Raw genomic sequence first — 7564 nt, 5'->3', positions numbered from 1 at the left:
GTGTGGAGTATGCCGCAAAAAAATTCAAGATGGGAAAAATTTCTTGAGATTTGTATGTAGCATAGATACTTTAAACGCGTTTTTCTCGAAATGGCATTTTTGAAGTCGGTGCCAACGATAGCTCGAAACCGAATTGACCGATCTTCACATGGTAAACTTATTTAATAAATAAAAAGCTTGCACTTAAGCGAGACAGTCTTTAAAAAAATTTTGCCTTGAAAAAAACAGTAAATTTTTTTCGTTAAAATCGAAATTTTGACTTTGGCAGTTAATTTTTTTTTATAAAAAAGTTTGTTTAAAATTCTGTTTCGCCTTAAGACAAGATTAATAGGTCCTTAAAATGCTTTCAACATATACGATAATCGACCCATCCGTTTTCGAGTCATCGTTGGCATCGCAAAACGCTTTTACAAAAAAGGGTTTCGCAGATAGCCATTTACCACAAGACTTTGCAATATTTTTCAACAACAAAAATACCAAAAGTAGTATAAGATATGCTCTTTTTTTCTTGATGAAGGAACATAAAAAATTGGTAATTTCTTTAAAAACAATTCAAGAAAATGAGTTTTTTTGGTCTGCCCAACTAGGGACAACCCTTTATGTGAGATTGGGTTATATTTATTGCTGTGGTTGTACATTTTATGTTGTCAGACCAAACCAAACCTAGTTTTGGATCATGATGACGATTTTCCAAATTTCGTTGACGATTTGACGATTTTTTGACGATTTCCGACCAAAAACTATCGGCAACGCTGGGGTCATATCAAAGTGTGGACCTATATTGAACATTATTGGAGGAAAAGCTCTGTAACTGTGGGGAACCTTAAATGTCAAATTACGGATAGTTCCGTCAAACAATGTTGCTAAGACCCTCAACATACCGAAAATCGGGAGGTACAGTTATATGGGGCTATACCAAAACATGGACCAATGTTGACGATTTTTGATGGAAAAGTTTCGTGTCCACAGAAAAAATCAAATATCAAATTACAGCCAGTTCGGTTAAAAATTGTAGCCCAACCCTCAAAATACCGAAAATCGGGAGGTACCTGGAGTTATAAAAAGGAAGGATTTGTAAGGAAGATTTTATTGAAGAAGCTTCGTCTAGTTTCGGTTTAAAATTTAGCTAAAATCCTTACAATACCGAAAATCGGGAGGTACCGTTAAATGGAGGCTATATCGAAGTATGAACCTATCTTAGAACTCGTTGGTAAAAAATTTTCTAACTGCAGGGAAACTTAAATGTCAAATTACGGGTAGTTCTGTAAAACAATGTAGCTAAGACCATCATAATACCGAAAATCGGGAGGTAACGGTAAGGTGGCTATATCGAAATATGGAAATATAGAAATATAGAAAACCCCAAATATCAAATTACAGATAGTTCAGTTAAAAATTTTAGCTAAAACCCTTAAAATACCGAAAAACTGAAGGGAACCTCAAATGCAAAATTACGGGTAGTTCCGTCAAACAATGTAGCTAAGACCCTCAAAATGTCGAAAAACGGGAGGTACCGTTATTTGGGCGCTATACAAAAACATAGACCTATGTTGCCATTTTTATACCCTATACCACAATGTGGAAAAGGGTATTATAAGTTTGTTTTGGTAAAAATTCATGTAACACCGCGAAATATTCGTCGGAGACCCCCAATGTGGTATACCAATCTTCATATCTCGACGAGATAAAGCGATTTTGAGATGTGTGTCCGTCCGTCCGTCTGTCCATTATAAATTGTAAACACGCTCCAGGCCGCAATTATGGACCGATCGTCACGAAATTTTGTATGGAGGTCGGGTTCAGATCAGAATAGATCCCTATTCTTATTGGTGATGATCGTTAAATATTTAGCGGGTGAAATGGACCAAAAACATAATATTTATCCAATTTTCTAGCGGCTCTGTAGGTCTCAATAATTGTCCGATCAACGCGAAATTTTAAATAAAGTAAGAGTATATCACAAAGGAGAAGCTTGCAATTTGAGATGGCGATCGGATAATATTTAGAGGGTTAAATGGACTAAAACTTTTGTGTGAAAATTGTGAAAATTTTTAATATACAGCTTATATCTTAATTCCTGGAAGTGACATTCCGGACAAGTGAGATATACTTGAAAATGGAACGCTTGACCTTTCAGTTGATGCCAATTATGTTGGTGTGCATGATCAGATAACAGAGTTGCAGCCTAATATATTCCGTTATTTGTTTGTAGTGTAATAATAAACTCGCTAGAAGTCGCAATTATGCATCAAGAGTCACGAAATTTTGCACCGGGTAAGCGTATAGGTCGAAAAAGATGCCTACTATTTTGAATGATGATCTGATATTCTTTAGCGGGTGAAATGGACCATTACTTTTGTATGAAAAATATAAAATTTTATTTATGGTCGATATTTTAATTCCTTGAGGACATATATATTTCGCAAAGTAGCCTACATATGGGAAAAACTACTGACCTTTCCTCTGATATAAATTGCAACAAAGTGTTTGCTAGATAACGGGCCTACTGCCTAATATATAATTGGTTCTGTGTAGAGAACCACATTTTTTATCCCATGCTACATATTGTCTCTCCAAAAGTTTGTGTAACACCACGAAATATTTGTCCTTGACCTCTTATTTGGTATGCCAAAATTCATATCTCGACGAGATAAAGCGATTTAGCGATGTATGTCGGTCCATTAAAAATTGTAAGCAAGGCCGCAATTATGGACCGATTGTAACGAATTTTTGAAGGAGGTAGGGTTCGGGCCGGAATAGAAATGATTAGTTTTGCTGATGATCGTGAAATGTCCAGGGAATGAAATGGACCAAAAACAAATTTTTAACCAATTTTGTAGCGGCTCTATAGGTCAAAATAATAACCCGCAAAATTTTACACAAAGTTTGAGTTTATGATGAAGAAGAAGCGTACAAACCAACGTGAAGATCAGATAATACTTAGCGGGTTAAATGGACTGAATTTTGTGTGAAATTGGTAAAAACTTCAATAACGTAGCGGCTAAACAACGGAAGTAGTAGTACTACATAAGTGGGTTTAATTACATTTTAGTTTGTGTGAATTAAATTTTCCTTTCCTGCTACAAAAATGTCTTTGTCATGCTAGATAACTTTTTGGTTTTGTTCATAAGTATTATACATTACATCTCTGATATTTGATAATTAAATTTTCACAATCATTGAAAAGAAGTTCCGTGGAGAGTGATTGTCCAGGGATAGTTGTATAGGGTATCCCATGGTCGGCTCTGTCCGACTATAGACTTTTCTTACTTGTTTTTTTTTTTTTGAGATGTGTTGTGACCACTAAACTTCAAATGCCAAATTGCACTAGTTAGGTTAAAATGTTACCTTAAATCCTGAAAATAACGATAATCGGGAATTACTGCTATATGGAGGCTAAATCAAAAAGTGGAAGTATCTCGACAATTTTTGGTGAACAAATTTTATAACTGCAGGGAACCTCAAATGTCAAATTACGGATAGTTTCGTCAATGTTGCTAAGACCCTCAAAATACCGAAAATCGGGAAGTTCGTTATATGGGGGCTACATAAAATATGGACCTATTTTTCAGGTCTAACATTTGCAAGTGTCACTCGATAACTTAGTACTCCATTGCACATATTAGTTTTTACGTTCCGGATCCAATAAATCATTCCATCTACTAAAACGCGAGTTGCGAGAATTTCCAAAGTAGAAAATCAAATAAAATTCTTTTCGAAAATATCGCGTATTTTATCTTAACCTATGTACCAAAAATCTTGAAATGGAATATGAAATAATTGACTTTATTGGTGATATACCCTCGTTAGTATAAAAATCATTATTTTAAACAAAACAATTGTGACCACTATTAATTCGTACAGTCACCAATTATCATTGTTAGAATTATGTTACGCCATCATTGTTTTTTTACAACGGTCTCGACCCACTTTGGCATGGTACTGACTAGTTTTTGACAATGTTCTCGGGTTATCTAGTCCCAAATTTTCTGAATTTTGGACTTTAACCCGTTAACAGTCCCTTGGAGTTCATTTCGAAGCTTTCTTTTCATAATAGCCCACAAATTTTCTATTGGATTAAGGTCTGAACAAGAGGATGACCAATCCAGGACCTCGATTCCATTTTCGTCAAGCTACTTTTTCGTATTTTTAGTTAGTATGGTAACATGGGGCGGCTTCGCCACTGGGGCGCCTTCGCCAGCACTGATTTTCTTGATAATTATAACTGCTACAGAAATGCCATTAAAGGAAAAATTGTGAGTTTAACGAAGATCTTTCATCTCCAAAAAATTGGCATTTCTATCAAATATATGATTGCTGATGCACGCGGTTTCATGTTTTTGGGGTATTGCGAAAAATATTTATGGTAGGTATGTTTTGTGATATCTTGTATACCTTTTGTGATATCAAAATTATATTTTATACCGTTAATAGACAACAACTGAAGAATATAAATCCAAATAATTTGCATGATATATGTAATTATAAATGTCAATATATTCATATTATGAACTATGTAGGGGGTGGGGCGGCTACGCCATGACAGGGTTGTTGTGGGTTAATGTGAGAAATATGTCTGGTTTAACTTAAATTGTTTATGCTATTGATATACCACGCTATAATGTGAAGTTGAAATCAAATATTGTGCTAAACCTATCTAATTTGGCAAAAATTTCATTTTTATGCCTAAATTCAAGATACCTACTTCAATTAACGGCTAGAATATGTTTCTTTTTGTAAATTTTAGAATTATTTTTGATTATTAAATAGAAAACATGTTCCTTTTATGCATAATGTTGATATTTGGGAAGGAAGTATGGTAAATGCCAGTTTTAGAGTCCGTTGATATATGTCCTATGTCGATGGCGAAGCTACCCCATGGGTGGGGAGGCTTCGCCACTTTTTAGACATTTTGTAAATGGTCAAAAATAATATTTTAAAAACAAAATAATAATCATTTATATATCAAAACTTATAGTAAAGACATGCTAATACTCTTACCAAAAATAATATTTGGAAAAACTTTAATGATGTCGATATGAGAACATTTTGAAAAAAACGTGGCGAAGGCGCCCCATGTTACCATATATGTATTCCCCATAGTCTGCTAATTGCGATACAGATGGTATCAGATTTTCTTCCTAGATTTTTATATATTTTTCTGCATTTACGATTCCATCTATGAAATGGAGCTAACCAACACCTTTTGAAGGCATACATTCCTATACCATAACGATAACTGAAAACTTTACTGTACGTTTGAAGCAGTTTTTATTGTATGCCTCGGCGCTTTTACGTACTACCCTTTTTCTTACATCACCAAAACAGACATACATACATATATCAAACTTGGATTCGTCATTAAAGATAATGCTGTCCCATTGCCGTTGTACTCAAATTCTTCTCTTTTTAATCCATAATAGGCGTTTATTTCATTTTAAGCTCTGTAAGCAATGACTTTTCCTTGGCATAAAAAATTATATAAATTATCAGGTTGATTTCGAAATATTTACTTTATAGAAATTATAACCTTTTCATATGCAGTCGGGTCCGCTCACGTTCTAAGGGCTTTCCAATTACTTCAGACCACTTTATGGCTATATATCGAACAGTGCTTCTACGATTTAGTTTAATGATATTTGCCGAAGCTCTTTTATCGCGCAGACTTATTTTGGAAGTCCGGCGTCCTTTTGAAACATTATTCCTTAAATTTCTAAATATTTTCACATTTTTCATTTTTTTTTCATATTTTCTTTTCTCATATATGCTTTGTATTGTAGATCTTGGAATTTTAAAATCAGTCGAAATCTGTCCACACGTCGTTCCAGATTTGAATTTATCGACGATTAAATTTCAAATTTCCTCCCAAATAGGTTTGCCACGTGCCATTTTTAGAAACAATGAAAATTAAAATAAAATAAAGTGAAAATTTTATCTTTTTTGACCCCTTTACATTCCTATTCTCTCATTGTAATTTTCTCGTTTAGAGTTAAGCTTAGTGATCTGAAATTATTTGAAAGTGAAAAAGGAAAGCCAAGGACTCGAACCCACATAGTCACCAAATTACGTTACCTGGTTTCATTGGTGGTAAAGCAAATCTTCGGACGTATCGACTATGTAATAGCTTCTCTGTCCTAGAACTTATCGTTTTTCAAATGCAAATGTGTTTTTGTACATTAACGCGGATACTTGGCCACAGAAATGTATTTTCTTCACGATAAACGCTTTTTGCGCTGACTTTGAAGTTATGAGTTTTGGCATTGAACGCTAACACGCCATGACAACATTTTTTGATATGTTTTTCAAGGACGTGGGTTCAAATCCCAGCCGGACTCAGCCCGTTTTTATTTTTTTTTTTTTTTTGAAATTTTGCCTTTTTAGGGCGAAGATCATTTTTAATGATTTTTGTTAATTTTCTCGTTTAGAGTTAAGCTTGGTGATCTGAAATTATTTGCAAGTGAAAAAATTTTTTTGATTAAATTTTGCTTTTTCCTTTAGCTTGAGCGCAATTTATAAACTGAACGAATAAATAGTGGTCAAATAACACTGTGCAACAAGGTTTCTGTGCGGTGGAAAATTCCTTTTGGAGATGAAAGCCCTTAGTGAGTATATTAAGAACCCAAAAGGAAATTTTCCCAATAGGTCAAGTTTCTGAAATATCGCGCGATGATTTTTTTGAATTTTCGCCTGTGATGCTTGAGAAAATAGCTTTATATCTCTGTTTGCCGTTATTGTAGCTTCATTTTGAGATTACATGTCTTCAGTCAAATCGAATGGCGAATCTTTTTGTAGAACATTTCATTCTTCTAATTCAATTCCTTTCATGTCCTTTTCGTCCTTTCTTTCTTGAACCGTAGTAAAAGTACCACAAGATGAGATTTTACAGCATCCAAATATTTCACAAAAATGTTGCTCAGAGAATTTTAGGTACGGTTCTCATTGATGACTAATCGATATTGTCACGTTTTCATAATAAAAATAAAAGAATAAAGAAGGCCGAGCAAATTTCCCTTTTCATTTTTATTCTTTTATCAGAAGTAAGCAAGGTAAGCAGGCAAGGCAGCTTATGTACGCAGGCCTTTATTCTGGCGTTTTATGTTAAAGAGTGAAAAAACACCTGGTGTACGAATTAATAGTGGTTAGGGCTCGTATTTGTAAGATGCATAAACAGCTTGATTTTATTAAAACATGATACAAGCTACCAATTTGTTAAATTCTTTCTTAATTTCCCCAAAAATTTAAAACGTTTTCACTACTACTACTATGGGTCTCACAGACTTGAAACCGCCATAACTTTTGCGCGCAACAACCGAAATTAGTATCTCGAACCGATTTGAGAATGGAAATTCTTTTTCAACCCATGTACCAAAAATCTTTCATGTAGCTTAAAAATTTTTATTTTTTATTCGATAGGAAACTAAAAAATTTTGTCTTTTCCTCATATACACTTTGATACGACCGAAAATGTGGCTCGAAATATCGGTTTTAGACCCCAAGTATGTTTGAACGACAATTTGGAGTCGATTTAGCCATGACCGTCTGTCAGTTCGTGTGGCTGGCTCGC

The sequence above is a fragment of the Musca autumnalis genome, unplaced genomic scaffold, assembly GCF_047663935.1.
Source record: "Musca autumnalis isolate F117 unplaced genomic scaffold, ASM4766393v1 scaffold_2, whole genome shotgun sequence".
NCBI lineage: Eukaryota > Metazoa > Arthropoda > Insecta > Diptera > Muscidae > Musca > Musca autumnalis.
This window is presented reverse-complemented; position numbering follows the sequence as displayed.